The sequence below is a fragment of the Macrotis lagotis genome, chromosome 1 (genome assembly GCF_037893015.1).
Source record: "Macrotis lagotis isolate mMagLag1 chromosome 1, bilby.v1.9.chrom.fasta, whole genome shotgun sequence".
NCBI classification, from domain to species: domain Eukaryota; kingdom Metazoa; phylum Chordata; class Mammalia; order Peramelemorphia; family Peramelidae; genus Macrotis; species Macrotis lagotis.
The window spans coordinates 170,304,046-170,331,478 of NC_133658.1; the positions used below are offsets into that span (position 1 = coordinate 170,304,046).

Sequence of the window (27,433 nt, forward strand, 5' to 3'; positions counted from 1 at the left end):
ACTGATCAAGCAACCCTTTCTAGGGTCTGGAAAGTCAAATACAATCTAGAATATTATTTTTCTCTTGTTTTTTAATAACTAATTGGTGATTTAGGACCAAGGTTTTTCTCCTTTTCTACTTTCTCATTCAGAAATTAGCCCCTGTAGGTTATTCAGATAGACTTTGAAATGCAGGGCTCATATTGAGAGGAAGAACTCAGATCTGTTCATAGGATAAAGTTGGGTGAATTGATGGATTCCAGCAAATTGTATTTTGCTCTGACAGGTCTGAGAAAATGTGGGTTCTCCTTTTTGTCAGATGAATGTGGATAATTAACTTTGACCAAAGCTGAGTGATCCTAGTCATGTCCCCCAACCTTCTCCTTAGAATCTTCATTCTTCTCATTACTTGTGAACCAATTAGAGTTGATTTCCTCAGGATCCCCCACTCTTCCAAGGGCATATAAACAGTGAGTGGGTTTCATGGGGGTCTTTGGTCTAAGAGAGATAGCCAAATGACCATCCTTTAGTTAATAATATACTAGCATAATTAATAAGATGATTAATTACCCAATAAACTATGTCTCTTGAACTTTTTAATATGTTGAATTATCATAGTGTAGGACCCTAGTTAGTATGGGAGGAGTAGAGAAGTGTGAGGAGTCCTAGGGAAGCATAACATGGTCAGGAATTTACTAATTCAGAACCCAAAGCCCTGACCAAACACAGGTTAGGTATAAATTCTTATAGGATTCAAGAAAGAGAACTAGAAGAGACCTCAGAGGTCATCTTATCTAACCCTCTCATTTAACAGATAGAGAAACAGAGACTCAGGGAGATGAAGTGACTAACCCACCATCTTTTAATTAATAAGAATTCAGGGTTTGATGAACATGATGAATATAAACTAGAATTCTCATAGATAAGAAAACTAATCTCATCTACACCCTGATACTTTGATCTTTAAGATCATCTCAAACAGACTGAGGACTGAAGGACTTCACTTCTGGTGAAACATTTCAAAAAGTAAAGACAACTATCCTAAGCCCCAGAAAAGGGTCAAATTTCAGTCCCTAGAAGGATCACCACCACCTCCCCCTGCACCGCCCCCCATAATTTCACACCTTGGCCTGATATCATGAAAATTTGACCAGCCTCCATGGAAGAGAGAATCTAACTCTAACTTCAACAGCATTTTCTCAGATCCTCCTCTTTGACTGTCCCTTACCTAGTTGTTGGTGAATAAGAGACAAAATGGCAATATATTTTACAAGAAGTCACATGAAACCCCAATAATGAACACCAAAGGCAAGGAGAATAGTTAAGGCCATAAAGGCTTATAAGGCTATATAGACTATAAAACTAGATGCCCCTATGACTGTGAGAAGAATTTCATAAATTTCTGGAGGATACTAATCACTCACTAGTACCAAAGTCCATAGCCATCTGAACTTCAAGTTCTAGATCTGCTTAGTCAAGGCAATCTTACCTGGAATCTTGATGATCCCAAGAATATCAATGAAAGATATTCATTGTGGGTTATTGTCATCAAGAACCTGAAGAACATTTCCATGAGATTTCCTAGCTGCCCAGAGCTCCCCAAAGTGATCACAAAGAAGAGCAAAAAAACGCCTCAACAGTACCATAACAAATAAACCTATTCCAACAGAAGAAAATGAAAAGGTGCATAGCCAATGAAGAAAGATGTAGCTACGACCCCTAATATCAAAACAATGCTTCATTTTCAAGCTTTACAAGTAACATATTAGATGAAAGAAGATCTTCCAATCCAAAGACTGTTAAGTTGAACAATTCTATAAAGAACCTTATGAGTTGGTTGAGCATTTGGCCAATTTACCTGGTGTAATTTTAAAGAGGTAACACTTCCTGTTTAAAAACACTCGTCTCACTGCCTACCACTACCATCTTTACAATTTTATTCCAATCAGGCTTAAGGGTCTCTAGGTTGAACCAGCATTTAGATGCAAATACCACAATCAACCAGGACTTTGGGGCCTTACCAGACCCTCATTAGTTCAATCTTTCTAAAAGTAGTTTCCTCTGTCCATGCTTTTTGTGACCACCAGGTGGTGCTAATGGCCACTGGCTGGGTGGTCTAATGCTCACCTTGGCAGTTTGTTCACTCTCTCTTGGAGCAGAAACACCATCTTCTCTAAGTTTACTATGAAAAATCTAGGATTCTTCCACTCTGTTCATCATTAAGGGGCTGTAACACTCTTGTCTGTAAAAACTTCACTCTAAGTTTCTACCCACTTGACCCATGCCATGGTCTGTTTGAAGGTGTTCTATTTCACTAAGGGCCGAACACATGATCTTCACATAATAGAATTGGTGTCCCACAAAAGAGGCAGGTAGGTGATACTTTGAATAGAGTTCTGGATTTGGGGGTCTAAAAGACCTTCATTCAAGTCCAGTCTCAGATATTTACAATTTGGGTGAGGCTGGGCAAGTCACTCAACCTCCCTCTGCTTTGATTTCCTTATTTATAAAATGGAAAAAACAATAGCAACAGGATAGTTGTAAAGATAAAATAGGATATTATTTGTAAAATGCTTTGCAAACCTTAAAGCACTACAATTTATTAAAAACAGACACATGCTGGAATGCTTCATGTAGCATTTTTTTACTCCACTTAGTCAAAGAAAAAATATAAAAATAATACTGGACTCGCTGATTTAGGTTTAAATCAATCAGAACCAATTTAACATTAATTTAACATTTAATTTAATTTAAATTTTATTTATTTTAATTTATTTAATTTATTTAATTTAACATTAACCAACTGTATTGTCTCCTCCTCCCTTCCCCATCATGTCTTCTAACACAACTCTGATCCAAGAAGTTTTCAGGTAATATTTATGGGAATCTTGAACTGAAAAAAAAAAAAATTTTAATTGAATCTGGGTTAATATTCTAGAACTGAGCAACTAAATCACTAATACATTCCTCCTAGACTTCTTCCCTTGCCTTCAAAGGGACCTCTTCCTTTCCATTGATATCTTAATCCTTTAGAAATTGGCTCACTAATCCCCTTAGGTGGGCAGGTAAAGAGTAGACAACTCTTAGTGGATCCAATAACTAAATTATTTCAAATTGTTACAAATTATTTCTAAGAGGTAATGATATAAATAAGTTATTGTATTCTTGATTAAAAGATTCAGTACCACCCTTAATGAAAGACCTTTTTTTTTCTTTTTGTCCTGACCTGTCATTTACCTTTCTGAGAGAATTTTCTGAGTATATTGGGAGGAGGGGGCGGAATTTAAGGGAAAAATTACTTTTTAATATTTTCTAGTTTTTTGGCAGTCTTGCCCTTTGGGAAGCCAGCTCACTCTTGTGTAGTGTGATCCCCCAAATAAATTCTCATGCTCTTTTACCCCTCTTAATGCTATTTATTCCCTAATGGTAGTGGCTATTGCTGCTTCTGCTGTTAATTCCCTATTCATTCTCTCTCTTAGATTCTGCTAACCTCAATAATACCTAAATAAATCATTTTTTGTCCCTAAAAGATAGATAGATATAGTTTCAGTTTTGCTAAAATGAAGTTTCATATATGTTTCCACAGTATAGAATCAATAAGTAAATAAGTAGTATTTAATGAGACAATGCATAGTAACAAAATAATACTAAATACCCATAAGTAACTGGAAATCTACTGATCTCCTAGAATCTAGAAGACCAACCCAGTTCCAGGACTGATCTGGACCCAGGAGTTTTAGGTAACATATATGAGTGTTTTAAGCGGACAACCCAGAAACATTCCCTCACTAAAAATAAGATATTCAACTCATTTCCCTTAGGACTTGTAATCAGGTACAGACTCTGATACTATGAAAGTAAGAGCTTACCTCATCCTTAGCATGGAGGCTGAAGCACAAAATCTGGTGATCTGGTGTGAACAAGTAGCTTATCTAGTCATTAGTGGAAGACTCCTGATGTCACTTGCCCATAGCTGACCCCATCCAGGAAGAGCATTAATGTCTGTTGGGCAAGAAGGGGAGAGAGAGAGAGAGAGAGAGAGAGAGAGAGAGAGAGAGAGAGAGAGTGAGTTCTCTTTTCTTTTACTTTTCACTACTGGGTCTCTCCTCTCTCCATCACTTCTTGGAAGACCCTTAGTCCAATCTATACCCCTTCACAAAATGGGGACTGAGAGAGAGATAAATGACAGAAAGGAGAGATTATATTTTGTCCTTACTTATATGTGTCCATTTTTTAAGTCCCACTCCCAGCAGAAAACTGTTTCCTTTTTATTCTTTATATGTCTAGTGTCAAGCACTAGCATTTAATGATGCTTATTGAATTGAAAAATAAGACACAGAACAGATAGATACCCAAGAGAGAATAGAGAGGGATGATGAGAGATGGGATGGTGTATTCATCATCATGGAAACATTCCTTCAGTTTTGAAATCATACCTCATTGGTATCTGTTTCTCTGATGGAAAACCTCTCTTTATAAACGGCTCAAAATCCCAGTCATCTCTCCATTTGCTACCAAGGTGGTCTGCTGTTTCAACTCCACCATGATCATCACACCCCCACCCCCTGGCTCCTCTCTTTTCAGCTTCTATTTGTATATTCTCTTCCCTCATTAAGTTGTAAGCTCCTTGAAGGTAGGAATTGTAGTTCTTTTTCTTATTTCTAACCCCAGAGCTTAGCACAATGACAGGTATATTATAGGTGCTTAAGTAATGTTGTAATCACCATCATCATCAAACCAAAGAGAAGCTTCATGAATCTGACTGGTTACATGAGCACATTTCCTTCAGACTCCATTTTTGTTATCTACAAAATGAGGAAAGCAAAAGGATTCTATGTAAACTATTCTACAAACCTTAAAGTTCTATACAGGTGCAAATTATGAGCTTTAATAACAGCTTCACAGGGGTGGCTAGGTGGTGCAGTAGATAGAGCACTGGCCTTGGAGTCAGGAGTACCTGAGTTCAAATCCGACCTCAGACACTTAATAATTACCTAGCCGTGTGGCCTTGGGCAAGCCACTTAACCCTATTACCTTGCAAAATCTTAAAAAAAAAAAAAAGCTTCACAATTTGCCTAAAGTTTGCCTCTAATGCCCTAATACAGATTTTTAGATTCTAAATAGCCAGTTCCTGCTGGAAAATCAAAGGTAAATGGATTTTATTCCGATGTTGATCAGTTTATCCAAACATAACAATTACTCCATCAATAAATGGAAAGACTTTGTCTGCCTTCATCAAAGCTAACAACATCAAATAAGAGCAGAGAAAAGAGCAGGGTCCAAATAAAGCTCTGTCATTGACCCAGCACAGGATTTTAAGCCAAGGCAAGAAAGAATTGCCAAGGAGAAGACAGTGGTTGGAGGTCAGATAATGCCCATGAGAACTGCCGTGTTAGCTTCAGATACCATCACCTGTATCTGATAAATAGATGAAATCCTCCAGAGCCACCACTCTATCAGGTAAATAACTATAAAGGGAACAAATGAAAGAATCATTGTGGGGGGGGGGGGCACTAGGTGGTACAGTGGATAGAGCACCAGCCCTGAAGTCAGGACCTGAGTTCAAACCCCACATCAGACATTTAATATATCTAGCTGTGAAACTGGTCACTTTAACCCCATTGCCTTAAATTAAAAAAAAAAATTTAATAAGAGTCATTTGGGGATGATCTGAGTAAAATTTGGCTTTGGAAGTCAGGCTTTTCATCCTAATACTATTCCAGCTGCTAGGATATTGTAAACCAAGTACTCTCATCTCAAATCAAAAGCTAATGATCCTAATAATCAGGGAGTGACTAGTCCTTTCCCGACTCCCCCAGACCATATGGGAAGTGTGAATCAGAGGAACTCTGGAATGTACAAGCCCAGCTTTGCAGCAATTCCTAATTTAATTGTAATCATTAGTGGTTGAGGATTGTCCTCACAGAACAAATACCCAAGTGCCCGCATCGCTGCCACTGGGTTACTTAGGGAGGTGGGCGGGCTGCTCTCTGGATTGATTTATGAGAGGCAGGATTTACTGAATCACCATTTAATCTGGATGATTATAACCATTTTAACAGCAGAACAAATCCTCTTAAAGACCCTGGAAATGTGATTCTCCTGCATAAATAAAAGCAGATTACTATTTTAATTGGCACTGTTCTATTAGTAAAGGGATAGGGAAGTTTGCAGATAATAAGAAACAGTTCATTTGTATTTGGAAATCAATTCTGACCTTTGGTATCCTACCACCAGACCAATCTGATTGCTAGATAACCCAATTCGACCTATCATTCCCTTTCTCTTCCTCTTCTATCTACACTTTTGATTAAAACTGATAGTAGAGGATAGTAGAAAGGATTTATTCTGTGGTAGATAATTATTTATTTCCATTTACCAATCCCTCAGTTACTCTTTACAGGCCATCTCAGGGATATGTATTACTGGTACAGATTGTTGTGAGGAGAGTTCATGGGTGTTCATTCATCTTCCACGATTGTGATTGGGTTGTTTCTTTTTTCTGACATATATATGTGTTTGACTAATATATTAAACATACACACATGCTTGTGGGAATAAAATCTGTATATAGAGGGGAAAAAACAAAAACATGAAGCCAAGATTATAGGAAAGAGAATCCATAATGAAATCAAAGTAAATCAAATAGGTATTAAGAAAAAGGAAGGCACTGTTAGACATTGTGATTTACCTTGCCTTTTTTCTCTCTCCTACATGAATACTTTGAGGCTCTATCATTATCTTGAATCTTAAATCAGTGTTAGCAATCACCCAAGCTCATGTTGAGCTAGGGTTTTGTATTTATTAGATGTAGTTGTGATTGATTTACACAGTACCATGCACAAAGAATGGCAATCATCCTAGAATCATAGACTTTCTGGAAAGGACCTTGAACCTCTACCTTCCTTGTTTTCTAGAAGAGAAAACAGAATGAGAGAGTGATTTTTAATCAAGGATGTATAGATAATTAATGATAGAGTCAAAACTAGCACCCATATGTTTGGACATCAAGCTGGAAGGGATCTTAGAGATATTCTAATCCAACCCCTTCATTTTATAGTTGAAGAAACTGAGGCTGAGAGACTTTGAGTGATTTGTCACCCAAGGTGACAGGATTTGGACACATATTGTGTGTGTGTGTGTGTGTGTGTGTGTGTGTGTGTGTGTGTGTGAGATACAGTAGGGATCAAAAGATAAAGAACAAAAGGCATAGCCCTAAAGGCACTAGAAAACATTTGTAATGAAATTGGCTTCCTGAATAATTATGGAATCTGAAAGGTCACCAGGGTGCTTTCCCCTACTTCTGTCCTTTCCAATACAAATGAAACATTATTCATTCAATGATCAATAAGTCATTATTAAATTCCGACTTCATCTTTATTCTAGGACATTAGAAACACTAAAGGAGACATCAGGATTACCATTCCTGTAGAGCCGTAGAGCATTCTCCCTCTATTCCTCTATCAGTGTCATGTCAGCTACAGTTCTTCAGTTACCCATCTTGGTGTGGAAGTCCTCTGGGAATGCCCAAGCTCTAATAGACCCTATTGGAACTGAAAAGATTATGAGTGTGGCTTCAGATGATAGTGGTACATATGTTGTTGTTAGAGGGGGAAGTAAGAGAGTTCAAAAATGCCCCCCCTTAAATCTGTGATCCTCAGAAATTATAGTCACCAGCTTGAGCTCACCTTTCTAATCACCTATGCCATTGAGAGACTTGTCCAAAATCACACTTATGAAATTCACTCATTCTTTATTTTTTAGGTTTCTGCAAGGCAATGGGATTAAAGTGGCTTGCCCAAGGCCACACAGCTAGGCAATTAAGTGTTTGAGACTGGATTTGAACACAGGAACTCCTGACTCCAGGGCCAGTGCTCTATCCACTATGCCACCTAGCTGCCCCCAATTGACTGATTCTTAAAGTAAGTTGGCAGAATAAGGTTGGTAGGAAAATGCACTGGCCCTAGTGTTGGAGAGAACCTAGGTTCAAATCCTGCCTGTGACATTTACCATCATTGTGACCTTGATGGTAATCATGTAACTTTCCTTGGCCTCAGTTTCCTCATATGCCTAAAAAAAAAAAGACTTTGGACTAAAAGATCTCTATAGTTCCTTTAAGATCTGGCCCTGGAGTCAGGAGGATCTGAGTTCAAATGTGACCTCAGAAATTTAGTAATTACCTAGCTGTGTGACCTTGGGCAAGTAACTTAACCCCATTGTCTTACAAAAAAAAAAAATAACAGCTACTCAGACTCCATCTAGATCAATTGTCTCTTTTTTACAGTCAAGGAAACTGGGACCTAAGGTGAAAAAGTTGACTTATCAAAGGTCACACAATGAGTCAGTGGCAGTCTGAATTTGTAGAACCTGCAGTCTACAGAATAATAGAATAAAAATAGATTGATTCGCCAACTCTAGAACTGGGGTTTGCTCTTCTGATTATTGAGTCTTCAGCCCAGACCACCATTTTATGAGGTCATATTCACTTCACTCCCAATATCAATCACTCTTTGTACTTCTCTATCTTATCTACAGAGCAGCCCTGCAGCTCTACTTGAACCCTCTCTCTGTTCCCTTCCCCTTACCAGATCCCCTTTACTTGTTATCCTCTCCAATTGGAATGTGAGATCCTCAAGGGTAGGGACTGTCTTGTTTCCTTGTGTTTGTGTACACAGCACAGGAACTGGAAAACAGTGAAATATTTAAGTGCTTTATCTATATAGACATTCAAATCTATTTATCCACCCTTGGAAGGTAAACTATTCTTTTTTTTTGTAGGGGTTATTTTTTTTTTGCAAGGCAAATGGGGTTAAGTGGCTTGCCCAAGGCCACACAGCTAGATAATTATTAAGTGTCTGAGACCAGATTTGAACCCAAGTACTCCTGACTCCAGGGCTGGTGCTTTATCCACTGCTCCACCTAGCCGCCCCGGAAGGTAAACTATTCTTAACATTTTAGGTTGATTGAGAAACAAGCATTTATTAATATCTCAGTTCTTCCAAGTTCTGGGAATATGAGTACAAACACTAGCAAAAAGAATGAGAGTCCCTGCCCTCAAGGAGCTTACATTTTTATGGGAGAAGAAAATACATTAAGGAGAACTGAAAAGAAGGGGAGGAATCTTTTTCAAGGTCAGAAGCCTGGAATACTAGTCAGGAGCCTAGACATAAAGTTGAGTCTCATAAGAACTACATTCAGAGGATACGAGGATGCTAGTTGGCAAAGTGGATAGAGCACTGGTCTTGAAATCAGGAGTTCAAATCCTTACTAGCTAAGTGACTTGGGACAAGTCATTTAACCCTGATTGCTTTGCATCTAGGATCATCTTCAGTTGCCCTGATTCATATCTGGCCATTGGACTCAGATGACTCCAGAGGAAAAAGTGAGGAAATCCCAATCATTAAGATCCAATTCATGTGCTTGTTATGGCATCACCTCCCCTTTGAGAATGGCTCTTGTTCAAGAATGAAAGACAAACATCCCCATCCTCATCCTCATCCTCATCATCAAGATCAGAGAATGGAGTTAGAAAGACATGAATTCAAATTAACTATGTAACCTGATTGACTAATTTTCTCATCTGTAAAATAAGCTAGAGAAGGAAATGGCAAACCATTCCAGTATCATTACCAAGAATTGACCAAATAAGGTCACAACAAGCTAGACACCTGAAAAACATTTAAACAACATTGGGCTTTAAAAGCACTTTACATGTATTCATTTCATGTTCATAAGAAATAAAGTAGTGATTACAAGTATTGTCATTCCCATTTGACAAATAAAGAAACTAAGACTTAGAGAGATTAATTGACCTAATCAAGATCATGCAGGGAGTAAATTATAGAGCTAAGGAAGGAATGCCAAGTCTTTTGACTCCAAGTCCAATGGGTTTTTCCACTAAAACACATGACGCATGTTATCTGGCTTCCACTCTAAGAGGGAATCCTCTAGAATTATAGCTCACATGTCAGATGGGGAGAGGGAAAGGTTATTTGGAGAGCAGTCCTTTCCACTGAATTCATCAAGTTCCTTTAGTTGACTATTGTCAAGGAAAGAGACTAAAGGGAACCTATTGAGCTCTGAAGTTACACAATAATGAGTGGTGCAGATTTTTCATAGAATCAGGAATCCCTTTTTCACTTGTGACAGATGAAAAGAACAGTCATTTCATTCTTAAGTCCTGTATTTTTTTAGCAGCTTGTAACTAAAAAATATACATTTCAAAAACTACACACAGGGCGGCTAGGTGGTACAGTGGATAGAGCACCGGCCCTGGAGTCAGGAGTACCTGAGTTCAAATTCAGCCTCAGACACTTAATAATTACCTAGCTGTGTGGCCTTGGGCAAGCCACTTAACCCCACTGCCTTACAAAAAAAATGTAAAAAAAAACTACAGACAGCAGAGTTAATAGCCCAACATTTTCTCACAACCATAAACTGACTCATCAGCATAAAGAAGTTAAAAAGATATGGTGGATGGGGGTATCTAGGTGGTGCAGTGGATAGTGCACCAGCTTTAGAGTCAGGGGGACCCTAGTTCAAATTCAGCCTCAGACACTTAATAATATCTAGCTGTATGACCTTGGGTAAGTCATTTAACCCCATTGCCCTGAGAAAACAAAAACAAATAAAAAACTATGGTGGCAGTCTTGAAAATTATCTTGCCTGAAATCAGGTGTAATTTTTTTTCAGGCTTATTTCATGTACCCAGTCCCTTCGAAATAAACTGGCCTGCTAGCGGTTTCCGAATGTGACATTCCTCCTCTTTGTTTCATAGTTAGCATACATGTAGTTATTCTCCAAACCCACTCACACTATCAGACTGGGTTCCCTCAAGTATCTCTAAAGGATGTGGGATGTATGTCTAAAGTTATAGATCACAAGCCCCCTCCCCCTCCCCAAGCTTCCTTCCCCTCATGATTATCAATCAATATAATTAATGAATCAGCCTTAATTACCTTTTTTAAAAAAAGTGTTTTCTAAGGTGAGGAACAAGTGATACAAAACATTCCCCCCCCAAAAAAAAAGATGGTTACACACTATCAAAAACACATACAGAGGGGCAGCTAGGTGGTGCAGTGGATAGAGCACTGGCCCTGGAATCAGGAAGACCTGAGTTCAAATTCGACCTCAGGCACATAATAATTGCCTAGCTGTGTGACCTTAAGCAAGCCACTTAACCCCATTGCCTTAAATAAAAAAATTTTTAAAAAAACATACAGTCTAGAGGGAAGTGGAATCAGGTTCAGAGAACACATGTAGCAAATGAAGTAACACATTTCCCAAAGGTTCTTTTGCTAGAATCCCCACATTGTAGTGGTGATTTTTCTGCCGAGCTTTTTTGTAGAGCCAGAAAGCTGTCTATCCTCATGGAATTCAGTCTATCTAGGACTCCCATCAGCTGTTCTGAGGATGCTGCTCATGTGGACGGGAAATTCAACAATCCTCTGTAATCTTTGAAGCTCACAAAGAGGAGTCCAACAATGGGATATACAGAGAGAAAGGGGCTCTTCTCCCTCCTCCCTCCTCCCTCCCCCACCCGAGAGAGTCTTTTTCAGTGAGTTGGATGGAAGACCTCCATTGTAAATTGCCAAACACTCCAATCTTTGATTCCAAATTAACTTGTTGATTTTATGCAAGCCCTTCAGGTCATAATCAAATGTGCACTATCACCACTGTTCAGTGAGTGGGGGGTTTTGTTTTTGTTTTTTGCTTTTTCTTAAATATTTTATTTACTTGTTTTTCCATCTATATGCAAGGGTAGTTTTTAACCAATCATTTTTAAAAAGGTTTTCTCCCTCCCTTTCTTCCCTCCCTCCTCCCCTGATAGAAAGCAATCTGATATAAGCTCTATATTTATAACCATACCAAACAAAGATCAATATTGAAATTACTTGATATAGTTCATTTATTTTGCATATATCTTTACATATATCTATGTTGAGGTCATGATGTTGGTGTTGATGTCAATATAGATCTAAGCATATCTAGATATAAAAACCTATATAGATATGTCTCTCTAGATAAAGATATAGATATGTATCTATCTAAATGAAGATATCTAGCTATAGAAGTAGCTAAATTTAAATATCTAGATCTAGCTATCCAGATGCAGAAATATCTACATCTAGATATTTAGAGAAAAGTACATAGATGTAGCTATCTAAATATAGATATGAATATATTTCATTCCCTCAGGAGACTATAATTATGCTTCTCAAGTACAGGTAATTTTTGTCATATCCAAGTAGCAAGGATAGTGCCTAACACCTTAGGCATATTTAATTTCTCTTTTATATGTGAATTTTCAGGTAGCAAGTATTATAGTGGATAGATTGTTAGACCTACAGTTAAGAAAACTCCTTCCTGAGTTCAAATCTGGCCTTATACACTTAGTAGATGTGTAATCCTGGGCAAGTCACTTAACCCTGTTTACCTCAATTCTTCATCTGTAAAAACAAGCTAGAGAAGGAAAAGGAAAAGTATTCCAGTATCTTTACCAAGAAAACTTTAAAGCAGGTTATGAAGAGTTGGACTGAAACAACTGAACAATAACAACAATATGCATGAATTTATATACTTTTTCTATAGAAACTAATCTGTCTCACAATAGGTTAGTCTCAATAATAATGATAATAAGGGGCGGCTAGGTGGCACAGTGGATAAAGCACTGGCCCTGGAGTCAGGAGTACCTACCTGGGTTCAAATCCGGTTTCAGACACTTAATAATTACCTAGCTGTGTGGCCTTGGGCAAGCCACTTAACCCCATTTGCCTTGCAAAAACCTAAAATATAATAATAATAATAATAATAATGATAATAATGATAATAACAAACACAATAATAATGATGACAACTACTACACCACTTCAATTGCTATGGCACTTTATTTACAAACCTCTCCCATTGTACAATATAGTAGGGTCAGTAGGTAGTATAAAATTCCTATTCTATAGATGAGCAAACTGAAGCCCATGGAAATTAAATGAAAGAATACTGGAGTAGGGATCTGAAGACCCCATCTCAAACCTTGGATAGCAGTTTCCAGCAAACTGTCTCACCTCTAAGAGTCTCAGTTCCCTCAATCTCTAAAAGTTGAGGAGTTTGGGTTAGATGATGTCTGAAGTCCCACCATCTATGATCCTGTGGCTTGCCTAATTTTAAACAAGTACGTGGCAATGCCACAAGAACAGGCTACATATCCTGACTCCTGGTTCAATGTTCTTTCCATTATATTAGGTTGCTGCCCAATCAAGATGCTCTCCTCAGCAAAGTATAAGCAGCCCAGGTATGGGAAAGAAATGTGCTTGTTAGGGGTGGCTAGGTGACACATTGGATAGAGCACCACCCTGGAGTCAGGAGGACCTGACTTCAAATTCGGCCTCAGACACTTAATAATTACCTAGCTGTGTGGCCTTGGCCTTTCAAAAAAAAAAAAACTAAAAAAAAAAAGAAATGTGCTTGTTGAAATAGCAGGAATAAAACAGCAAAAATCCTATGTATTGATCATATAAGCAAAAGCCTAAGAGGCTACTAATTCAAGTTTTCACAAGTCATGAGAAAGGAACGCAATTCAGGCATACCCACTAGGGTGTAATGTTTCAATTCAGACCATGAAGAACTTAGGAAAAAACAAAATTTTCACCCAAACTCTTAGCACCCAATTCACTTCTTCTAGGGATAGGACCCATTCTGTATCTTTTGAGAGCTTCCCCTAGCTGCATTAAGGATAACAATACCACCCATCCTATAAAACTTTGATATCCAGGGCTCATTACTGGCCCTTATTTATATCATAACATATCAATGTAGTAATAAACATTTACAGAGGAACTATGTGCAAAGTTCTATCAGAGATACAAAGACATGTAAGACTCTGTCCATCTTCTCCAGTTTATTTGAAAACTGATGAAAGAAATATCCACAGGGAAAGTTGAAGTCGCTCAGGATCATTTGACTGAAAATCATTTTCAGAGCTTGAACCCTCCCCCATAGGTCAAAGAGCTCATTAAGGATATTTTGGCAAGTTGGATTTTTTTCCCCTGGGAAAGTCATCATAGACAAATGAAAGAAAGGGAAAATATAGTTGTCATTTCAAACCATCTAGAGAACATAGAATCCAACAAGTAATCTGCCTATGACACCATACTGATCAAGGGATGTACATCTCTAACAGCCTCAGTGGAATTCCTGCCATGCACCATTTGTCCTGGTTCATTTTTCTCTGCTTCTTTCCTTTCAAAGCAAAGAGAGATGGCCTATTGAACAGGTCATGAACTAGCAAATGAGATTAAAAAAAAAGTTTCAAAACATAATAGTTATCTGATGAATGTGCTAGAAGTTGGTATTCATGTTCTATTCAGAAAGAGCCTTCATTAAGTAAGTTTTCATTGATAAGATCTGATACTAATAAATTTATAATGGGAGGATTATGGTAACATGCAGGTGCTTCATAATTCTACTCCCCCGGGGGAAATCATAGATCAAATTTTTCTAATAGGATTGAAACTCAATGCACTGGCTTTCTTTGAATTCAATTCAGAAATAGAGATACAAAGGAACCTTGGGGCATCCAACCTAACCTATGTTAACTACCTCTGACAACAAACTTATTTTCCCAGGGGCCAAAAATGTTATAAAGGCCTAAATCTGAAGGCGGAAAAAAAAAAAAGAGAAGCAAGTGTGGCACATAGCAATCATTTGTAACAATGCCTAAGCAAATGACTATGTAATTTTGAGTAAGGCTAGGGTGACCATTCATCTATGCTGAATTTGGGGGTTAGGGTTTAAGGATAAGATACAGTAGTGATGAAGGACCAATATGGCCACTAAAAACTGTTTTAAATGCCCCGCTTGTCATGAATTCCATGGGTCACTAACCCCCATCATGAAGAAGAATCTAGATCTTACTTGTGTCTCTTCTAGCACAGAGTAGCATAAGTTATGATTAGGAAAAAAAAACTTTGCTTCAGATTCTTCCCTAGTTGTGAGGTAGTTAGGGCTAGAATAAATAGAATCAGGAAGACTTGGATTCAAATCCCATCTCATATACTTCCTAGCTGTTCATCAGCCACTTAACTAGCCTCAAAGACTAGTCCAACTAGTCCAACCTGCATTTAACCAAGGATCCTGGATAGGAAGTCCTAGGCAATTAGTCACTCAATTGTTCTGATCTAGAATCCCCTACTTCCTCAAGCATCCCATTCAATGTTTGGATATTAATTATTAGGGAATGTTCCTTTATGGTGAAATGAAATCTATTTATAATTCTTACCCATTGATGAACAAAATAATTCTAATGAATACCTCTTATACATAACAGCTCTTCCTATAATTCATATATATCATGACAGGTGACACTGAACCACTCTTACTGGCATTATAGACTGGGGGAGTGTGTCTGATGTAGCACCTGCACCAACACCCAATTCTCTCTCCAAGCTGGCTCTCTACTCAGAACCTGTACTCACACTGGGAGGTATTGAAGAAATTCCTAGAATAGTGAGGCTGGACATGGGTGCAACCATGCTGCTATTCTTCATTCTCAAGACCTAGGAAAAACTCAGATGAAGAAGGGGAGATACTGCTACTAAACTCAGCAGCTCCTCAGCCCTCACCAATATGTTCACTATTTAAATAAGGTTTTCACAATGACACCATTGACTCTTAAGCATAAAATAATTTCTAAACAAGAAGAAAGAAACTAGAAAAGTCATAACAAAATATTTCATCAGAAGGTAAAGGCGAAAATAACCAAACCACAACAGTCTGTAACTTTAGTATCATTCTTCCATTAATATATAAGTGTCCATGAGGGAGAGTCAGCACATACCAAAACCTAATAATAAGACTCATAAGCTTTCTCCTTTCTCAAGCTGTGGGTTGTAACAAAGAACAATATCTAGTCAATCAATACTCAGGAAAATAATGCCTCACTTCCCATCAACATGACCCCAAGCAAAGCAACTGAAAAAGTCATCCTCAGTTCAAATAAACTACCATTCTCTCCTGAGTTCTGTGTTCCCATCTTCTGATGACTTTTGTAAGCAGTTTCTCTTCTCACCAATGTCTTCTGTCCATGACTTTTTCAACGTGTGTGCTCAATTTATTTAGTCATGAGTCCTCATACTTCAAATCAGGAGCTTCTCATGGGTTGTTGAGAACCATCTCTAACTCAGATTGAGAAATTCAAATCCTCAGATAAGACACAAATATACAATATACAATTTGTCTATAATCACCAAAACAATTCCTTTATTTATAATGTCTTAGAATCTCCTTAAAAACCCTGAAAACAGTCATATGTATATGATTTGATGGATCACAAAGAACTATAGCTTCTTTTTTTGCAATCAGTAAATTCTTAGAAAAAGATCCTAAAAAATTTATAGTTACTCTCTTTGTGGTGGTATAGGACCGGAAATTGTGTGGATGCCTGTCAATTAGGGAATGGTTTACTAAACAAGTTATGACATATGACCATAAAGGAAAATTTTGATGCTATGCTGATCTTGATGATTTTATAAAAACATGGAAAAATTTTCACAAGATAATGATCAAAACAAGCAGAACCAAGAGAATGTTGCATTATAGTAACAGCAATATTATTTTAAAAACAACTTTGAGCAACCAAGTCATTTTGACCATTACAAATACTCAAATTAATTACAAAGGATCTATAATGGAAGCTGCCTTCTACAATCAGATAACTAGTAGTGTGTTGTATAGTATGGTTTTATACACACACACACACACACACACACACACACAAACACAAATTTGTGTCTAATTGTAATCATTTCTATAGTGGGAGGAGGGGTAGAGAAAAAGGGGATATGAAAAATTACTTGATAATATTATTATATATTTAAAAGGAACTCTAAGTTGTACAAATAGATTTGCAGTTTCATGTGCAATCATCTTTTTTTCTATTCTACTTTGTTATGGAAATGTTTGTTTTGTTTCTTAAGCTTAGAACTTTTAAAAATGAAAATGGGGGGGATTCACATATAGGTCAAATCTAAAAAAAAATTCTCATTCTATACCCCAAGTCCATCCTTATCTTTCAGGATCAGGAGGTGGGTACTATACTTCAACATCAATCATCTGGCATTATGGTTTGATTGTTGCTTTTCCCAGTGTTCTTAAGTTTTTCAAAGTTGTTTGTCTTTATAATGCTGTTATCGCTATTACTGCAGCCTCAATCAATACTCTTGCTTCTCAGTAATTTCCAACAAGTCCTCTAAGTACAGCTATCAGAGGAGCAGTTTTCTCTTGGGTCCATAGCTCTCTAGTTGGTTTTCTCAGAAGAGGAATTTCCAGTGGTGTCAGTCAAGATCCAGAGCTGCCTGTAGCCACTGTACTGCTATAGAGTCAAGGAGAGCATCCAGGATGTCCTGTGCTCAGGGGTGTCATCAATAGTGTCAAAAAATCTCAGAATTGGAAGGGTCCTCAGAAGACAAATTGTCAGCCTGTCCATGGACAAGAATCCATTCTACAAAATTCCCATTAAGAGGATATTAAGTGAGGAAAGATCCCACTCTCTCCTGAGGCAAGCATTCTATTTCTAAAGACTTAATAGTTTGTAAAAAACAAATCTACATTTAGCTTGAATTTTCCTCTTTTCAGCTCTTAAATAGTTCTGCTCTTTAGGACCAAAGCAGTTCAATGTCTCTTCTTTGTGATAACCTTTCAAATACTTGCAAATAGTTACTATGTCTCTCCCAAGTCTTTTCTTTTTACAAACTCAAGATCTTCTTCACCAAATAGTCTCCTTTCTTTCAACTGATTCTTATATGGCATAAATCTCAGCAGTGTGCCAGAGCTAGCTCATCCTGGTTTATAAGAGTCAACTCTTAAATTTTTAGTGCATTTTCATCTTGGAGATTGACCAACAATATAAACTAAATCTTGATTTATTTTTTGTTGCTTGTATAGACTTCAGGAAAATCTGAGTTCAAATTCAGCCTCTCATATTTTGTAGCTGTATGACCCTGAGCAAGTCACTTAACTTCTACTTGCTTCAGTTTCCTCCTGTGTAAAATCCAAGTAATAATAAGATCTGTCTCCCAAGGTTTTTATAAAATTGTGAGATAATTTTATTTGGCACAGAGTATGATATAAATTTAGTTATCATTATTAATATTATTAAGAAAATATAGAAAAATGTTATTAATGTACATTAAATTTTAAAGTATATCCTTCATACATCCTCCTCCACTCCCCACCATCCCCTATTAATAGCAAGAGAACTGGTTGTTAAACATTTACTAGCACATTCCTGGACATGATTTTAAAGCCTTTCTGGTTTCTCTTCTCTAAACACCTTTCAGCCTTATCAGTGTCCTTCCTAAACTGCAAAAAGTAGAATCAAATATAATACCCTAGATGTGTTCATACCAGGGCAGCATGCAAGAGGACTATCATTTCTCTTGTATTATAGTAGAAGGAGATAGCAAACTGTAGGGAAGAAAGTGTCAGACTGGAAGCAGAAGACCTAGGTTCATATCCTGACTTAACCACTTATTAGATACAGGCTGTGGGTGACAGCAATTAACTAATCTGTAAAATAAAAATAGTTGTAATTGCATTGGTTTCTTCATAGGAACTGCATGATGACATATTTAAAAAGTCTTTCTTTTAAAAAAGCCCTCTAGGGGCAGCTAGGTGATGCAGTGGATAGAGCATTGACCCTGGAGTCAGGAGGACCTGAGTTCAAATCCAGCCTCAGATATTTAATAATTGCCTAGCTGTGTGACCTTGGGCAAGCCACTTAACCCCATTTCCTTAAATAAACAAAAAAATTTTTAAAAAAGCCTTCTAGAAATATCAGCTATCCTCATTTTCTTTACTTGACTATCTGATTATAGAGTTATCTATGCCAAGCTATAACCACAGACATAACACAGGAATTTCACTAGTGACTGTCAAATGGCATTTACCTAGAAATGTCAAAGTCAGCATCATTTGATTCCTCTATTTCAGATAAAAGGGGTTTTTGAGACTGATACAAAAGGGTTCTTGAGAGAAACTTTTCTGCCATGTGACTACCAGGGCTTCCATTAATAAGCGATGTGGTAGACATTATCTCAAAGAGCAATAAAACATTAAAAATAATAATAAGACAAAAAACACTGACATATACCTCTGATTATGACATGAGGTACTCACACTGTCACAGATCTGGCATCCTGAGTGATCAGTATGGAAACATATCTAAAAATGAAAATCAGGCCAGGTAGAACAGTTTTAACAGACAACCTGCAGATTTAACTTTTTTTCTATATCCAAAGCAGATTTTATTCCATAAAGTGGTAGTTTTTCTTTTTTTCTTTTATCTATTTTATTTTTTAAATAAAACAAGCACTTCCATAACATAGTAGAATAAAAAAGATAATTGTACATAAAGCTGCAAATCTATTGTGTACTTGCTATTCCTTTTAAATATATAATAGTTATGCAAATTTCTTTTTTTAACCTTTCTCTCTTCCCTTCCCCATATTAAACACAAATATGTACATATATATATAAAATCATTTTATATACTTCTATTCATCTGTTCTTTCTTCTTTATAGTATCTTCCTTCATATGTTGTTTGTAGTTTAGTTGCTTATAATAGTCAAAATGACAGTCACTCAGTTCTTAAAGCAATGTGGCTGTTTCTGTATACAATGTTCTCACATTCTACTCATTTCACTCATTATGCTGTGCAAGACTACCCATGTTTTTCTGAAATAAACAAGTTCATCATTTCTTACAACACAGTAGGTTACCATCATGATCATATAGCACAACTTGTTCAGCCATTCCTTTTTTTTAAGTTACGGGCCCTTAGGCAGTGGGAAAATGAGATTCTTAATTTCCAAGAAAAGGGGCTTGTTGACAATGGGTTTAACAAGATGTTTGATCTCAACATTAGATCTATTTATATCTTATGCTTCCTAGTGGCTGTAAGCTCCAAGAGGAAAAGGACTGGCTTTTATATAAAAGTGTTTGAATTGCAGAATTATAAAAGTTCTTGAGTTGGAAGGGATCTTAGAGGTCATCTAGTCCAATAAATATTTGATAAATTCACAGCCTTTCCTTAACCTTGCTATTCCATTCAGCAACTATCTTCTTTTTCTGTCTCAGTCCTAAACATCCTGAAAAAACTGTCTACACCCAAAGCCCCTGTATATCACTATTGAGCATCTCCTTTACTAATTTGTCTATTAAAATTATTCTCTCAAAGGTTACTAAATAACTATTAATCACAACTCTAATGGCAATTTTCATCCCTCATCCTCCTTGACTTCTCTACTACATTTAATACTGTTGACTCAGTATTAGTAGTGTAAATACGTTGATCAGACTCTTCTAATCAGACTTCAATTATCTGATTACCTTGTTGATTTTCCTTTCCAAGTGTGACTCTGCACAAGAACTATATGAACTGGTTTCTTCTTTTTCCAAGGAAAAGTATGCATCAAAAATCTGCAAGGGTTTTTGCTCCTTTCTTTATATCTATAGTTCTTACCATAGTTCCTTGCATAGAGTAGGTTTTTAATAGATGCTTCCTGGCTTGATTTATTGCTCTAGAAAGTAGAATACTCAAACTCTTTAACATGGGATCTTTTGAGCTTGGGTGCAATTCTTGAAGCTGGCGCTTTCCAGAAAGTCTCCCTTCTCTAATAGGTTGGATTCTAAACTGTGCTTCCTTGAGATTTCAAAGTTCCTTTCCTTTACACAGGATATTGGAGTTAAGAAAAAATGGCCTTGAACTCCTTTCTCAGTCTGCATTCTTATTTCACAATTGTTATTGGTCTTTTTTACCAGGAAAATGAGGAAAGTGAGGTTGGCAACTTTGCACAGTAATACACACACACACACACACACACACACACACACACACACCTTTTTCAAGATCTTCCTGATGTCATGGTTTTCTTCAAAAAAAAAAACCATGAAGGACAGGGGCGCCTAGGTGGCACAGTGGATAAAGCACCCACCCTAGGGTCAGGAGTTCCTGAGTTCAAATCCGGTCTCAGACATTTAATAATTAACTAGCTGTGTGGCCTTGGGCAAGTCACTTAACCCCATTGACTTGCAAAAAATAAAAATAAAAAAACCTAAAATAATTTTTAAAAAGAATGAAGGACAAACAACAAAACCATATTGAAAGTAAGAGAAGGGGGCAGCTAGGTGGCACAGTGGATAGAGAGCACCGGCCCTGGAGTCCAGGGGTACCTGAGTTCAAATCCGACCTCAGACACTTAATAATTACCTAGCTGTATGGCCTTGAGCAAGCCACTTAACCCCATTTGCCTTGCAAAAACTTTAAAGAAAAAAAAGAAAGAAAGAAAGAATGTAAGAGGAGAGCAGATTTCTTTTATCACCTCCATCCCCTTGATGCACTCTGGGAGAAGGCACAAGGGAAAGGAGAGCAAGTCTAAAAGAGATGAGAGTTTCAAAGAGGATGATGATATTTCTCTTATGGGTCAGAGTGGGAGTGTCATTTTCTTCAATTGGCCAAATTTCTTTAATACTGTTTGATTTGGGGATTCTTCAATTTGATCTTGGACTGATAATAGCCTGTGCCTTGTCATTTTTGTCCCCCTCTTTTTAATGAAGTTGTCTAAATACTTCTCCATTTTGCTAGTTTTTTTCAAATAATCAGTTTTTATTTTTAGTTACTTTCATAGAGTTTTTGCTTGTTTTAATTTATTATTTCTCCTCTAATTTTAATATCTCCTTTTTTATACTTATTTTGGAAGTTGTTGATATTCTTTTTCATGCTTATTCAGCTCTTTAATTCTTTTATTTTCTACTTTATTAAGTATTTTTAGTAATATAACTTTATGCCCCAAATTCTTTTGGCTTTATCCCAAAAATTTTGCCATGTTGTTTCATCATTATGATTTTTTTTCTCACTTTTTTTACATGATGTTTTGACCCTGTAAGTATGTATTTACTATTTTTGCCTTTTTATACTATTTGTAATATCTGTGTTCTAATGTTTGGTCAATTTTTATATGGTGGTATGTAGAAATATGGATCTTCTTTAGCAATTTTATTTAAAGCATGCCATAAGTCTTTTAACTCTAGTTTCTCCAGCAATTTGCTGAAATCTATATTTTTCTTTTTGTTTATCTTTCTGTCAGACTTGACCAAAACTGACAGACATTATCATTTCCTATTATAATATTGCTGTCTATGTCTTCTTATAATTCAAGTTAACTTTTCTTTTATGCATTTAGATGCTAAGCGATTTAGACCATATAAATTTAACATTGATATTGTTTTGTTGTCTTTGACTCCTTTTAGCATAATATAATTTTCTTTCAGTATCTATTATGTTGTGAACTTTTATTTTTGCTTTGTCTGAAAGCATGATTGCAACTCTTGTTTGGGATTCATGTGACACACAGAAAATGTACCCACTCTTCATTTTTACTCTGTGAATATTTTGGTCCTTTAGGTTTATTTCTTGTAAGCAACAGATTTGTTTTCTTATACAAAGTGTTAACTCCTTTTTTATCGGACTGTTTAATTCATTCACATTTAAAGACATGACAGTTGGATTTTATTTTTATCCATTCATCTCTAAATATTGCTTTTTTCCCTTAAATTAGGACTTTTCCCTTTATAAGTCTTCACTTATTTTTGCATAACCCAATTTAAGGCAACCCTAATCCCTGAGTTGCTCTTCACCTAACTCTCAAACCTTGTCTTCCTATTTGTCACCATTTTCTCTAGTTTTAGAGTTTTAATTAATACATTAATTCTTTCTTTTAATTAGTTATATAAAATTCTTTTTTCTCTCAAATAAGTGACAAAAAAATCTCCTTCCACTATTCTAATTAATTTTGTAAGATTTTTTTTGCTAATTTTCAACATATTTTTCAAAAAAAAATTCTTTACTTCAGTCTCTTCATTAATTTTCTTCCTTACTCTCTATTCCAAGTCTTTATTTTTTGCTTATCCTTATACTTATTTTGGGGGGGGTTCTTTTTTTTTTTGCAAGGCAATGGGGTTAAGTGGCTTGCCCAAGGCCACACAGCTAGGTAATTATTAAGTGTCTGAGACCGGATTTGAACCCAGGTACTCCTGACTTGGCCGGTGCTTTATCCACAGCACCACCTAGCCGCCCCTTGTCCTTATACTTATTTATCACATCTTTAGTCTCTGGCCAGGTTCCTTATGGATTAAACCTCCTAAAGTATCTGTTTTGAGTTAACCTCTTCTAAACAATTTCTATGATGTTACTTTGAAATCTTACCCCCCCCCCCCCATTCTTTATTTCTGTTGTGCCTCACTCTTGGAAAAAATCTATCCCTGAAGGAGATAGGGAGAATAGAAATATTTCCTAATTGTAGAAATTTTTCTGTGCCTTATATCATACAGTTTATTTCCACCCCCTGCTCTCTCCCATAATTATTTTCTTTTCCATTTGCCAAGCTGTTATTGTCATTTTGCTATTTTTTAACTTCATAACTGGTTTTCCCCCCCAAGTTTTTTTGGGGGGAGGAAAGAGAAGGAACAGGTTGGTTATGTTACTTTTCCTTTCCTTGGTAGATTTGTTTATTTACCTTTTTTTGGTTTTTCATATGTGGGTTGTTTTAGAATGAATACTCTACTCACATCTGTTTGTTGTTGCTATTGCTATTTTTAAGTAGGAATACTTCAGATGCCATCTTTACTGAATGTCAGTTTTTATTCATTGTTGATCAGGCTTAAGTTTTCTTGGTTAGTATCTTATGTTCCCTTATTCTTCAGAATACATTATTCCATTCCCTTCTGTAGTTTCTTCTAAGGGCAATAAGTCTTGTGTTATTCAAATTCCCTTTCCTTTGTATTTAAGGATCTTACTTCTGAATCCTTGTTGAACTTGTTGTCACTAGAATTAAGTTCACTACTGTTTATCTTGAAGTCTGCAGCATGAGCTGTTTTATTGTTTATTTTGGTTTGATTCTAGTTTATTTTGGAGGTGATCTATGGTTTCAAAAGTTCCAGGCATTTTTCTTAATGCTATATCTTTTTCAAGTTGTTTTTTTAAACTTATCCTGTTCTTCAAGGAGAACTATGATTTTTACTTTGTCTTTATTCAGTCTGCCTTCAAGATCAAATTTCTGCTTGTATAGTGATTATATGGGTTTTTTAAACAATATTGTTCTTCTTTTATTCCAAATTGTCCTTCATTTTCACATATTTATAATTTCAATCAGTTGTACTCTCTTTTGCTTCTATGGAGAAAATCACTACTATGGTTGCATGGGGTTTTTTTCCTATTCTGCCAATTACTTCCACTGTATATGCAATAAATTCTGCTTTCCTGATTCTTATGTCTCTCTTGAACCATCCTTTGTCTTAAATATTTATTTAGAGATGTTTGAGCTCATTAGTCCTGCTGGTAGCTATGTTTTCTTCTTTATTAATATCTTCTCCACCAATTAGTCTACTTATGCTCGAGATTTTTAAACTGAGTTTTCTTCCCCCCTGAGATCTATGTTAATTTTAGTTTTTCTTCTATATATTCCCCTATCATTTATTTTCAGATCTCCCCCCTTTGATGGTGGTTTCTCCTAGAATCTGATGTCAAAGCTATTTTCAATCTTTTCCTAAACCAGGGAATTTACTTTTCAACAGCCACAGTTCCCCACAACTGTTCAGGGGACAAAACTCCAGCTAGGTGCCAGTCTCATTTCCTTCAGGTCTGGTTCAGCTCCACATATGCTGGTGCCCTGCCTCAGTTCCCTCTGTTATTTATTTCAATGGCTGTGTTTTTAGACAAGTATACTCTATTGCCCTAGACAAAGCTTTCTTCTTTCCTATATCTTTATCTTCTCTTCAGTGAGATAGGATGAGGAGAGAAGAGGATGGTTAAAAGGACAGAGTTGTGTTCTGCTTCTTACTGACATAAAATGGTAAGTAAGGTCAGGGCCAAGATGTGCTATCAGAGACTACAACCACAACAAGGCAATCCCTTGGATCAAAGAGTACAAAGTGTGGGTCATATTCTTCCACCCTGCTAGAACATGGGGCTGGTGGAAATGGAGTACTGAAGAAATGCATTAGGGATTATCTCTAAGGAATAATGATTAGCCTGCTCTGGTGTGAATTCGTCAAGCTATTTGCCCACTTAGACCTTTATATGAACAGACAGCTGTAATTTACTTTTCCTCTTGAACATAATATTTATATTGGGGGAGTTTTTAGAGTCCAGAAAAGTAGGAGAAAATGTCTACTCCTCTTGTTGATCTTATCCCACACCCTGTAATTTCACCTGATTGATTGAAGACTTTCTCAATTAGATCCAAGACAACTCAGATCCACTCCCCCTTGTTAAATGGTCTTTATTCCCTTAGTTTAAGTTATAGCATGCTCTCTTGGGTCTTTTCCTATTGCTCTTACCATTCTTTCTCTGTCTCCTTTTCTTGCTCCTCATCTTCTTCCTAAATATTTAAGATGAGTGGTCTAGCCACTCTGATGAAAACATAGTAAGTTCACCAGTCACCTACTAATTGATGGTCTCTTCTTAGTCTTCAACCTATCCTGACCTATCAACAGCTACTGAAACTGCTGACTATGCACTCTTTCTTTATACTCTTGTTTGTTTTTGTTTCTGTGATGTTACTTTTATTTATTTATTTATTTATTTTTACTTACCTGTCTGCTTCTTCTAATCTCCTTTGGTGTTTTCTCTTTTTTTTAATCCACCCCTTAAGTGTGGCTATCATCCAAGACTTTGTCCTCAGCACTCTTCTCTTCTATTTAAATGGTTTTCCTAGGCAATGCCAACCATTACCATTGTTTCAATTACAAACTTTCTTCAGATGACTCCAAAAACTTTTATCTCAAATCCAACTTCTTCCCTGAATTCTAATCCCACATTTCCAATCAGCTGTGAGATATCTTCCCCCAAAATTCCGTGTCGATGTATCACATTCAATATAACTCAAACTGGCTTTGTCTTCCTCCAAAAACCTGCCCATCTTTTTAACCTTGTTACCAATGTTCAAGGCATCATCATTCTCCCAGTCACCTTCAATTTTCTTTGATTCTTTCCTCTCCCTTATTTCCCACAACCAATTAGTTACAAAGGATATTGCTTCTATCTCTGCAATATCTCTTATATCTATTTCCACTTTCCTCTCTAATCCAGTCCCTCATTACCTCTCATCTAGCTATTATTAGTTTTAAAGGGGAGTGGGGGAGGGGGAATGAGGGGAATTATTCAGGGGAGATTAACATCTCCCATGCAAGGCCTTGCTGAGCATTTTTCCAGGCTGCACATCCACCTATGTGTCGACCTGGTACTTAACTCTCACCTGTAGCTTCAAGAAGCTATTGTATACTCAGTAGGCACATTCTGGTAAACCATCTCAGCAAATGGACTAAGAGTGAGGTTGAGGGTAACCAACAGGTTCAAACCCATTGGTGAGTTGGGAGGGTGTCTACCCAAGCATGTGAAGACCTCCGCAGTGTAATGATCAGATGGAATGGTTTGTTCCAATGGCTATGAAGGTGGCTGAAGTAGATACTATAAAGCACAAAGTTTGGTCAGGCATCAAAGACACCAAGGTCTTCCACTGTATTCTGGGCCAGTTATCTTGACTTTTGTCCTGCCACTGGCTTTCAATAATTATGCCTATGCCATCCTATTGCTCTAGGGAAAACAGCCCATTTCAAACGGTGGACCAAAGGAAATTTTCTCTGCTATGTCCTTCACTGCCTGAAGGATAGAAGAAACACTAGTCTATGAGTCACTTCTTTTTCATTTCCTTTACATCTTGAATAAGTTTACCATACATAGCACAATTTGGAGAAGAAATGATTATGAAAGGTTTGTCCCTGAAATTCCTTCCTTGTCCAGTTTGGCTTCTATTATAGCCAAAAGAAGAAGAGGATAGGAGCTGGAGAAGGAAAATGTTTTGTGCTAATTACCAACTTTAAAAAAATCATTGGGGGCACCTAGGTAGTGCATCGGCTCTGGAGTCAGGAGGACCTGAGTTCAGATACAGTTTCAGATACTTGATAATTACCTATCCATGTGACCTTGGCCAAGTCATTTAACCCCATTGCCTTGCAAAAAGAAAAAAACAAAAAAAAATCATTGTAAAAAACAACTTCTATCTTGAAGAACAAATAATGAAATATAACTCCTCTCAGAAGACCCAGAAGTATAAAATGTTGCATGAACTGATAGATGTGGTCATTATATTGTGAGATTTAATTGTGTTTCTTTACAAGGGAAAATTTGAAGTGTAGGGGAAGAGTAATCATTCAACTGCTCCAGTAAGCCTTGGAAATCAGTGGAGCAGCATAGGGTCACAGTCTGGTATTTGTCAGACCCATCAGAATGGTCAACTGAATACAGCAGAGGGAGGGGCACTCCTTCATGTTCTTAAAAAATGAGAGAGCAAGATATATTGAAAGAAATCAGAAATAGTAAACCCCACTCACTGGAAATGTTTC

General features: G+C 36.8%; 2 long non-coding RNA genes across 3 annotated transcripts in view; one reads left to right on the forward strand and one right to left on the reverse strand.

Moving 5' to 3' along the window:
• LOC141504397 (uncharacterized) overlaps nt 1-27,433 on the forward strand; it is a 164,258-nt gene that overhangs the window by 92,081 nt on the left and 44,744 nt on the right. The window lies entirely within an intron of this gene.
• On the reverse strand, nt 2,792-8,657 carry LOC141514705 (uncharacterized). Its single transcript, XR_012476091.1, has 4 exons — nt 8,565-8,657; nt 7,401-7,532; nt 3,849-3,981; nt 2,792-2,872 (listed from the first exon to the last, which is right to left on the reverse strand). It is a non-coding gene; the product is annotated as an uncharacterized LOC141514705 (long non-coding RNA).